This window comes from Rhynchophorus ferrugineus, unplaced genomic scaffold (genome assembly GCF_030347505.1).
Source record: "Rhynchophorus ferrugineus isolate W39M unplaced genomic scaffold, kcgeb_rfMv2 rfM8, whole genome shotgun sequence".
Classification (NCBI taxonomy): Eukaryota; Metazoa; Arthropoda; class Insecta; order Coleoptera; family Curculionidae; genus Rhynchophorus; species Rhynchophorus ferrugineus.
Genome location: NW_027472587.1, coordinates 30,483,010 through 30,495,285, shown reverse-complemented (window position 1 = coordinate 30,495,285; position 12,276 = coordinate 30,483,010). Strand labels below are relative to the sequence as shown.

The following is a 12,276-nucleotide window of genomic DNA, read 5'->3' as shown; positions in this document are numbered from 1 at the left end:
TTGCCCAATATCCAGAGGGCGCCATAATTGGCCATTCAAGTAATTTGATTGGTCAATTTAAATCTTCATGATAGGCACCTGCATGAAAAATATTTTACTGTGAAGACATTTAATTGGCTCATTAGTAATGTTTGGCACGTGACAGCCTTGACGTCATGTTAAATTGACCAATGAAATTTAAATAAACATTTTTTTTCTGAAATAAATTTATTAAATAAAATATAAATAAAAATATAATATGTATAAATAAATAAATATAAATAAAATCTATAACGATATATAAATATAAATATATCTATCAAATATAAATGCATGCATGCATTACAAATCAAAATTATCTTTTCCTTCTTTTTTCCTTTTCCATATTTGTTTAGTGCCATCAATTTAATAGGATCTATCAGAATTCTGTCTTTTTGTTTTCTTATACTGAAAGCAAATTTTTGAGTCTTCCCCTGTTACTCAAAAGTATATAGCGCACCTTGTTATTTTTTTTAATATTTTATCTGAAAGATCATTATGTAATGTATAATTGAAGGGTTTTTGAATTCACTTTTATTTAAAACATTTGACAAAAGTTGTTATTATTGACGTGCCGTAGGATAAAAGAGATAACCTACGGACAGTATTTTCATTTCATCACCGTTTTGTATAGAATGTAAATATTTAGAGCCCTCATGTTCATCCTCTTCACAATTACCTAAAGGTCAATGAGATGAAACAAATTAACTTACGTTGCGCGCTTCAAATTATTTCTAAAACATACTAGCCAAGGATGTATATTCCCGAATAGCTAGAGTAGCTAGAGCTAGATTCAAAAGAAACCATATTGGTTAAGAAGGCTTAAGCCAATATATTTATTTGGATAAGTATACTTTTTTCGCTTAATGAAATGAACCCCTCAAGGTAGTTATTAAATTGATGACACTTCAACAAATTTGTTCTTACTTGGCCAATAAATTTTACAACAAAATTCCTTAATAGATTTGCATGCAGGAGCTATTATTTTATTGGAGCTGCAACTATTGATCCAAGAAGAAAAGTATATAGCCATTTGCCTAGCGTTTTTTCGAAGGGATATATATATACGAAAACGATTCTGCATTTATTTACTATCTGTGCATCCGGGCACACAACACTTCCTAGACCGATAATTCACTATACTTTTTGTACTACCTACTTATATATAGTAATGAACTAATAATTTAATCTCTAAACGCGCTATTCCATATGTGAGCCATACTGAAAATGGCGTTAAAATAAATAAGTAACAAACGTACCATAGAAACGAAACGAGCCAATCAGATCCCGTCGGGGTTTACAGCGTAGCGATTAAGATAAGTAATAAGTTAAAAGTAGCGACATCTAGATGTTGGACGTGGCGAAACATTTCCCCAAAATTTCCTATGAAGTTAAATCTCTATTTCCCTATGAATATACTTGAAATATAACCATAGAGTAATAATAGATTATTACTATAGATACTTCTAGAATGCCAGGTAATATTGAAATCTAGCGGCACTGACGGTTAAATACTTGCAGCTAAATAAACGGATAATTAATTATGCTGGCGGATTATAATACTGATATATAATAGTATCGATAAATAAATGTATTAACAAATACCGGTAATGGATGTTATTAATTAAGCTGGCTGGGTTGGCCCAGTGATAAAGACGACAGGACGGCCCACCTACTGTTGCGATAGTCGCGGATTCGAATCCTGCTGGTGCATGGTCGTGCATTTAAGTTTGTGATTGTTTAACAGTTGTGATCGTCCGTAGGCAAGATTGCAAAATCCAACAAGCAAAAATGATCCCAGTGATGCCAGTAACCAGGTTGGGTAAGACCGAGTGATTTCTAAGTTGGTCATTCGTCAGTCGGTAGGCTCAATGCCAAGGACCGTGGTTAGGAGCCCACGTTAAAACTCCAGTCCAAATAAATAATCGTTGGTAAAAAGGAGACTTTAAAACACAAAAAAAAATCTTTAAAAATCATAAACCACCCACAACTAAATGGTCTAAAATATTAAAGTACCAGATTGAATGGTAATGGTGCATGTATAACGTGGAGCAAAAGTCCCACTACCATTTTGGCAATTATAAGCAATAACTTTGCTCAAAGAAAAGATAAGTAAGTTTGTTTTTCATGAAAAGTTTATTGGGTCTTTACATTTTTTTTTTCAACATCCTGCAACATCTGAGGCTGAAATTGAATTTTTTCAATTTCGTGACGAATATTGTCTTTAAGATGTTGAATCGTTTGGGGCTTATTCACATAAACGGTTGATTTTAAAAAACTCCATAAGAAAAAGTCTGGTGCTGTTAAATCCGGAGATCTGGCTGGCCATGCTAAATCGCCGCTTCGCGAAATTAGTCCTCCTGAAAAACATCCTTCAATAGTTGAATTGTTGAACGAGCTGTGTGTGCTGTGGCCCCATCTTATTGAAACCACATGTCCTCTAGTCTTTGCTCTTCTATTTCAGACAGAAGAAATTTTCGAATCATGTCTTGGTATCGTTCAGCAGTAACAGTAACTAGTAAAATAGAAACCAATGATGTTTCCAGTACGAATACCACACCATACAATTGTTTTTAATAGATGCAATGATGTTTCATGAATTAATTGAGGACTGATTGAGGATTGATTGAGGATTCTGTGTTCCTCAAAACTGACTATTCTGTTTATTGACGTAGCCACTGAGAAAAAAATGGGCTTCATCGCTCATTATTAATTTACTCGAAAAATCTTCTATTTAACCAGACAGCATTAGGACTGCATTACTCTACTCAACTCGTTGATCAGGATCTCTCGATAACAATTTTTGGACTAATTGAATTTAGTACAGGAACGTTTTAAAAATTCGCCTTAAACTGCGTGCAGAAATGTGTAACTGGGAGCCACGTCTCCGAATTGATCTTTCTTGAAAACTATCATGCATCAGAGCCACATTTTCAGCATTACGAGACGTCCGTTGTCTTCCAGAACGAGGCATGTCTGCTGTCGTACCGTACTATCGAAAATTTTCACGTAAAGGATAAATTGTGGTTTTGTGAGGCACTGGACGATTAGGATATTTTTGACGCAATTTCTGAGTGACAATAATGGAACGATTATTTTCAATACATATTGTCACTATTTCTGCTCGTTCTTGTGGCGTATATTTATCCATAATAAAATTTGGACGTCTACACAACACAATGGTTAAAGCGAAACTAAGCTAAACGTCACATAATGTGACACGTAATCAAAATAGGAACGGGACATTTGCTCCACCTGTTTTTTGTCTGTGTTTAAAAAAAAAAATATGGAAAAAATATTAACAAACAAAACTCGCTCTTACAAATATTAGTGACTTTCTGTTTACTGCATTTGATCAGTCAGGTCATTAAACTATCCATATTTCACATGCTTACGAACATGAACAAATGCAAAACAGCAGAATATATCTCAGTAAACGAAACACGCTAGCCGATTTACGGATAATTAAAGTTTCAAGCGTTTGCGGCGCGTTTATTTGGCGAGCGCAATGTAACAAAATGTGTCAAGGACGGTCGGTTGGGTACCGTTCAAATGGCACTTTCTTGTTGTTGAAACTCAGATTGCAAATAATTGCGCCATCAAGTGAATTACTTCATTTTGTACAGAAACGCTCGGTATTTTTAAATATTGACACATTCCTATAGGTTCTCCCGTCCACCGTTCATTATTATTCATTACCTTAAATGCTAACGCGTAGGATGAGTTCAGAAGAATAAAAATTACCTTTTAGTTATGTCCGAAAATTAATTTAAAGAAGTCGAAAAAATTGTAAACATTCAAATTTTAAAACGTATTGAATATGGTTAAATACAGGGTGTATTACAGTTTAAATTGAATCGGTGTGAGTGTTACTACAATGCAATATAAGATGAAGACCTGACACATACACAATATATGTTCACTAATAAGGGTTGAGCCACCATTTCCTTTTAAAAACAGCTGCAATTCTTCACGGAATATATATGTAGTGTCTCAATAGTTTCAAATATAATGTTGTCTTGTCAATTGCTCCAGCAACGTTGCTTCAACTTTCTGCTTTAGACATAGCCTTGACGGTTCAATCCAAAGATCTTCCATGAGAATAACATCTGGACATTGTGCTAGCCAAGGAAGATGTTTGATAATATTCTGATGCTGCTTAAACCGAGACTGAACTTTTTCGTTGTTTGAATGGATACATTATCATCTTGAAATACGGCAGTGTTTAGCAGCAATATTTTAGTCATAGTACGAACTTTATCATCGGGTATGTCTAGATATTCATTAGTGGTGATCCGGCCAGTGATGTAAATTAGAGGACAAACTGTTTACCATGATATTGCCACATACATCATAACGATACTTTTTCCATGCTTGACTGTAGGAAGTAGGCAGTCCGGATTGTAGGCTTCTTTTAAGGTTTTCCATATTCAGTCCTTTATAGGAAACAATATATACGATGATACATCGAACTATACGACATTGTTACAATCACTAAGTGTCTAGGTGATCGTTACGCCATTTTAAAATTTATATTATAAAGCATTTCCATCAATGTTAGTTGTATGGAACTTCCGCCGTAATATTTTTGAAAACACTACTAATTAAGTGAGTATAGTGTTTGTGAGAAGTGATAGTGAGAAGTCTTCATATTATTTTGTCTATTTCCTATAATTCAGTTTTAGAAGAGAGTTTAGGAAGTTTTGAGAAGGCGTGATTCTTGCAGATCCATATATTTTTCCAAACGGGCATGAAATCATTTGTAAATATATATATATATATATATATATATATATATATATATATATATATATATAATATTGTTTGTTGAACAGTTCGAGGGCAACTGGGTTGGTATACTTCAATGTTTCTATGTATTGTGATGAAAAATTCGATGATATTCCACAAAATAGAGATATTCTGATATATTTCATCTCCCGACATCCCTACGGAACTATTTCTCTATTTGGGAACTGCAGTTGAAATAAAACCGAGCTATTTTGGAAACGTTGGTTATTATCGCTGAATAGTGGATCACATACGACAATAATATACGAAAAAGTTCGTGGTCGAAAGCCAGAAAAGCTTTACAAATGATTTCAAAGCCCGTATGGAAGATGGAAGGTGTTTAGTGGCATTGGAATTGTTTGCCATGAGCTGATGTCACTCTCTATTGTCAGCACCAAATGCGATTCAAGCAGGCTATTGAAAAGGACTAGAATTGGTAAAAAGGAAAGGTTTTGTTTTCCACCACATCGCTAGAGACAACACCCAAACTTTGAAAGATATTGGTTGGAAAATTTAATGCATACACCGTATTGACCAGACCTTGTTTCGTCTGATTATCATTTGTTCAAATCGTCAGTCAGTGACGGGATTATGTTTATGCCAAAAGCGACAAAAAGTCATCAATTAAAATGCAAAGCAAATGTTAAATAGTTAAATATTATATAAATATTACTAACTATTAACATTTAATTAGTTTACTTAAAATAAATTTAATACACTTTTTGGTTTAATTTAGTTAGTTGTTTTTAATGATAAGTAATTTCATTATTAATGTTCAATAAGTATATATTTTAATTCGTCATTATTAAATAATATAACCGTTATTCCTTTCTCAGTTAATTTTAAAATGCTAAAGTTATTGAAAACAATTATTATTAATAATAGAGTCAATATCATATGTTACCATAAATAATTAATCAAATAATTGTTAAAGTGATAACAATTAATAACAATTTTATTAGTGAACATTTATTTATTGGAAAAACATTGGATAGTATGTTACTTTTTTATGAAAAATGAAATAATAACTGCAATCGTTAAAAGCTATTTTTGCGGTTTTGAATTTTAACAAGTTTTGAAGCCCATTCTGTGTTATATACTACATATTAAATATGTATAACTATACACGACTTATCTTTCCGGATCTAACACCTATTTAGGCAAATCCTGTTACGTTCAACACGTATATGTTCTTAATTTTTTTGAAGAAAACCTTCAATGGGTGTATTTTTTCGTTAGTTCGTTCTTCACATAAATTGCTATAGCATGTGCCTTTTGTATTTGCATTTATGAACAAATTTTAATTTTAATACTATTAATAAATTTGTGGAATCAAGTAATTTTAAATAAAATTTAAATGAGTTTAATAGTTAATAAAATATTTTGATATTTATAAAAATTATGAATTATGTTTCTTTGTATACTAATATTAATTATAAAATATCTACATCAAACATTTTAACAGCAGTGGAGAGTATCTTAACTAACCTTAATTAACTAATAATCGATAAAAATAGGAAATAATGGAATTGATAGGTAAACAATAATATACGGTATATATTTAAATAGAATTGGAAATGTCACATTAATTACCCATGCGTTATTGGCAGAAATATTCTTATTTTAAATGTCGATCTTTGCATGCACATGTATTATGAGTCAGCAGTTTAATAATTAAGTATTTATACGCAGCAAAACTCCGAGGAAATAATTTGTTACCTGTATTGAACTCTAATATTCTGTTCTGAAATAAGAGATAATTATTTAGAACCAATTTATCGGAAATCACATTTTAACAAATCGGAACTGTTTAATTGTTATAACCACTTATAATGCTGATTTAGACGTAAAGTTTTGCTTGAAGGCTAATGTTATTTATTGTTGGGTATTTAGCGGAATGGTGATTCTTGTTGGATACAATAGTTCTTCGGACGAACTTTGTAGATAATCACAGAAGTTTGAAGGATTTATTTTAAATAATTAAATTTTCTGACTTTACTAATTTAATAGCAAAGATTCAATTGATTAACAGAATAGACATTGTACGATTGCATGACAATTTTTGAGAACTTAGGTACTCTATAAGTGTGGTTTATATAAAAAACTTATTAATTGAGTTTGGTATATTGTTGTTAAGACACCTTGATGAATACTAATTTAAATTGTAAGAATAACATGCCTTTTGAGTTGTTTTTATGTAACAATATCAGCATCTTAAATTCTTGTTTATTAGTTGAAGGTCTAAATTTAATATAGAACCGAAGGGATGGATTTTTTCTAACAAGTGTTCCCATGTATTTGTACAAAACCAGAATACCTCATAATCCCTAACCTGTAAAAGCTGTACCAGCAATAAAGCACTTGTTTTGTATTTATTAGTTACAGTACATATTTCATTATTTCACTGTTAATAGAAATGTCTTTGAAACACTATTAAAGTCATCTTGATTGTTATCTATCGAAATTTGATTATGCTTGAAGGCGAATGTTAATAATGTATTGGATAAATGGTGGATGATGGTTCTTGTTGGACACAAGAGTTCTTCAGATGAAGGATTTTTTTAAGATACTTCAGTTTCCTTATGTTGCTAATTCAACAACAAAAATTGAATCGATTTAATTAAGCAGTGTTGAAACAACAGAATATACATTGTACGATTGCATGACGATCTTTGAGAACTCGGCTACTATATAAGTATGGTTTAAATAAAAAACTCATTTATTTAGTATGGTACATTGTTGTTAAGACACCTTGAAGAATGTTAACTTGTATTGTAAAAATAAAATGCTTTTTGGGGGGTTTTTACAAAGCTACATCAGGATCTTAATACTTGACTAGATGTGCAGTTTTTTATAGAAACACAGGGATAGATTTTTGTAATTTAACAGGTGTTACCATGTATTTGCTTAAAAGCAAAGCCTGTAAAAACTGCCAAGCTATCAAGTGCTGGTTTTGTATTCACTAGTTACACTATACATATTTCATTATATCAATGTTATACAAATGTCTTTGGAATTGTATCGAAGTCACCTTGATTGTGTCTATTAAAATTTGATTATGCGTAAAAACCTAATGAAATCACTTTATTCAATCAAATATATATTAGTTACCATTAACCTGGTGAATTATACCCTATCAAGCTATTTAAAAAAGAAATATAGAAACTAACTTGATGGACACTTCTTGAAGGTTTGGGTTTAATTAATGTTTTTCTTTATATTTTGAGAATATGTAAGTCGCTCAGTAGTGAACAGCAATGAATGTTCAGAGAGTTCTGTGTAGAAATGTATACTGACTTCATACGTACTTGTACAACCAAACCCGATTAATATCACATATTAATATAATTTTCGATATTAGTTGATAACTAAAAAATTAACACATGAAGAAAAAGGTCTAACATCAAATAATATTAACACTGTTATTTATCTCGATATTACGTTAATTACATTTTAAGCATAAATAAAGGTACTTAAAATAGTAAATAGTTACAATAGAATAATCTTATTGCTGTGAATAAATAACCTATGTTCAAATTATATGGGTTGGTTTGCGCCTTACAAGATTTAACCACATTTCTCTAACAATGTTCTGCCTGGTAATGAGAATACACAACTTGTTTACAATTTTTACCGATGTATAATTGCATTAGGGTCCCTCACACCATAGATACACATTCTGTCTTATTATAATACAAAATTATTAAAATTATATTTATAAAATTATATATTATACTATTTCAAACGTCAATTCTTCTTTAAAATCCTTTTTTTTTACAGAATTAACTTTTATTTCGGGTAAAGTAAATACATTGAATTGTCATAAAGTACTATTTCAAAAATAGTCATCTAGCCTGTTGATTAGTTGTAAATTATATACAGTAAATATAATACTATTCAATCATATTTCATATTCACTTATATTTCCTATAATATAATTTGACTAATTCACGTCAATTCTTCTTTAAAATTCTTTTTTTACAGAATTAACTTTTATTTCGGGTAAAGTAAATACATTGAATTGTCATAAAGTATTATTTCAAAAATAGTCATCTAGCCTGTTGATCGATTAGTTGTAAAGTATATACAGTAAATGTAATACTATCAATCATATTTCATATTCACTTATATTTCCTATAATATAATTTGACTAATTCTGTAGAATGATTGTTTGAGAAAAGCGTAGCATATCGGAACTATCCGTTCTTCTTAACGATGTACTTTCAAGACAATTCGAAACGTCTACCAGCACTGATAGCTACTTTCTTTCGGTCGACCGTTGATGCTGCGTCTTCCATCCATTGTCACGGTCATCCAAGCGGACTGAATAATCTTCTGACCCAGAAACCGACCAATTAATTCGTTTTAATCACGATTTTTATTTTAGAACAACACGGTAGCCGACAGGAACTTTCTTTTTTCGGAAGGTTCTGATATTTAGCCGCGTCGTGTTCGAAACAGCACAGGTTACACGTGAGAGTCGTGGCGAAAGATAACGAAATCAAACTAGTCGGATGTCGTCATCAACAATATTTGCCACTTTTTGCATTAATGCCGTTCTGTCGAAATATCGTCGAGCGCGAATACATGCAGTTTAATTCGACGTTGATGTTTACTTTCACCGTTATATTTGGACTAGTCCCTGTAAAGTAGGTGCTTAAGTAACTGTATCGGTTATTTCTGATATACTGATCCGTGCAATTAATATAATCGTATAATAAATTGCTTAATTTTCCGTTTTTGATTTTAATGAATATAAATACTTTTTTTACATTGTTCCTGATCGTTGTCATAGTATTATATAATCGTTAATTTAATACGTATAATTTCTGAATTATTTTGCGTGAAGTTAGCAGGGAGTAACGTAGTAGTTCACGCTATTTTGCTGCATTCGATTGATTAGTTTAAATTACCATTACAGACACCTGGAAAGAAAATATTTTGTTAGGAAGGTATTTCATTGGCTGGCGATTTCGAGGCATCAGGTAACTAATATAAGCCGTCACATTATAATCTCTATTTATTTATAAATATAAATATATATTTATAATAATATGTATATATATATATGTATCTAAATAAAAATAATTGAGAACACAACATATCTCCTGGCAAATACAATCAAAATTATATATAACGCCTTTTTCATATTTCTTTAGTGCTATTAATTTAAATAAAATGTATTAAAGTAGACTAGTTAGTTGTGTCTATTAATACGTAATATGTCTCGATTAAATTGCCTTAAGCCAAGATATTAATTATAAGTATCTTAACCAATGTACATTTGTTTAAGTAATTGAACCCCTTCAAAATAATTTTGTTTTTGATTGATGGCACTTTATAAACAGCTTTTAAAAGGCAACAAAATTTGGCTCTATATATAACGAAGGGATTTGCATTTTTGGATTGCAAATTTTCATGTAATTTTACCCCATTTGGACACATGTCAACTAAATGCCTTTGTAGAGCAATCCAAACGAAGTAATCAAAAAAGTGGTCTCAGTGCCTGTGTTTGTGATACTCAAAAAAATTTCCTCGGTTTCGCCTATTTAAGTTAAACCTCTATATAATACTCTATGGTCGTTGCCGGCTAATCTACAATTTGTCACAATAACCTATATTCTAAAATCTAACAGGGCCTATCATCGACACCACCTTAATGTTTATATATTAACACTGCTATTTTTCTATTAACTGTACTTTACTACACTACACAAGATGGTTTGATTCCTTTGAGTCTGAGTCTTGTTCTGCTGTAATCCAAGAGCTGTAATGACATCAGAATGGACTTCTCATGTCTCCTTGTGATTCTATTGATTTTCTTAATGACACTCGGTATATGAAGGCGTTATTGCTATATGGATTAAGTATTATTTATTGATAATGGTGTTTGTGCAGTGTGATTATACGTGAACTACACATACCCAGATTTACTTTCATTAGTTTTTTATTATTCAGATTTGAGTCGAATTATTTATATTGTCACTTGCCTGTTGTAATTTTCGTGTGGCTTTTTCGCTGTATCTTCAGATCTGATTCTGATCTTCAGCAAAAGCTGTGGTATATCGTATATATAGAGTAAGTAAATAATTGGTCTCAATCCCTTGGGGTACACCTGCTCTGTCATCTTTTATTATAGATTAGACTTCATTTTGTTTGACTCTAAACATTCTGGGTGTCAATTAAGATTTGAATAGTTCAGTATTGTGTTGTTCACCACTAAATCATAAATAATTAATTTTAATATATATATATATATATATATATATATATATGTCTTGAAAAAGGAAGGACCATCAACAACGATTACTACAAAGTGTTATTGGATCGTTTGAAGGACGAAATCGCCAAAAAACGGCCGGAATTTGAAGAAAAAGAAAGTGCTGCTTCATCAAGACAAAGCACTGTCTCACAGGTCAGTGAAAACAATGGCAAAAATCCATGAATTGGGCTTCGAATTCCTTCCTCATCCACCGTATTCTTGAGATCTGATCACCAGCGATTATTTTCTGTTCTCAGATCTCTTCAGGAATCTGCAAAAGAATAGCAAAGGACAAATCGTACTACAAAAATGGTATCGAAAAGTTGGAGGATCGCTATAATCAGTGTAACACCCTTGAAGGGAATTAGTTTGAATAAAAAAACTAATTTTGCCAAAAAAATGTGTTTTACTATGGTAGGCCGGGGACTTTTCAATTGACCTGTCTTTCTGATGAGACTTATGTACATTACGTGTATAATAATTATTATACCCCACATCATTCGAGGAAGCGATATTAAATCTTATTAATCAGATCGGATAACAAAGTCAAACAGTCAGAAAACGTTTTAGTCAACGTACTTCACCATCAACATATATTTAGCTGATTGGTAACTACATTGGGGTGAATTAACACTGTATAAGTAATACACACACATTTGGTGTACTTTACATTAACACTTTGAATTGACACTAAACTCGTTATGGGTTCTGAAGGAATATCACTTCGTTATAGAGACTTAGTATGAAGATCGACAATGGCACGCAACACTATCTTGGAATCCATTTAATGATGCCTATATTAGATTTGCTGGCAGTATTCCATAGCTGGATTTCCTGGTACCAAATGAGCATAAGTGTTTATTTCTACTGCAGTATTTTGCTGTAGAAATTAGTACTTACGCTCATTTGGTTTTGCATCTAAAAACAACTTACAAATTAACAAAATTAATTATCATTATGTAAGACATATTTTTACATTTCAAATGAACTTTTATCATTAAAAGGATCAAGTTTAATTAAATATTTGTTTAATTATATCTCGCCCTGTTGACAAAATATCAAAAGATATTGGTAATTATGTAATTTACAACTAAATATGAATACTAGTTTTATTATACTTCTTGGTTCATTCTCTAAAAACAAACAGTTTTTTTAATAATTTACACTTTTTGTTACTATCAATTAATCGCTCTCAACCTATTGTCTTT

General features: G+C 31.2%; 2 protein-coding genes across 7 annotated transcripts in view; one reads left to right on the top strand and one right to left on the bottom strand.

Moving 5' to 3' along the window:
* Brf (Brf RNA polymerase III subunit) overlaps positions 1-12,276 on the top strand; it is a 106,761-nt gene that overhangs the window by 23,173 nt on the left and 71,312 nt on the right. The window lies entirely within an intron of this gene.
* Positions 1-12,276, bottom strand: part of lute (BTB/POZ domain containing protein 3 lute) — a 43,416-nt gene that overhangs the window by 19,347 nt on the left and 11,793 nt on the right. The window lies entirely within an intron of this gene.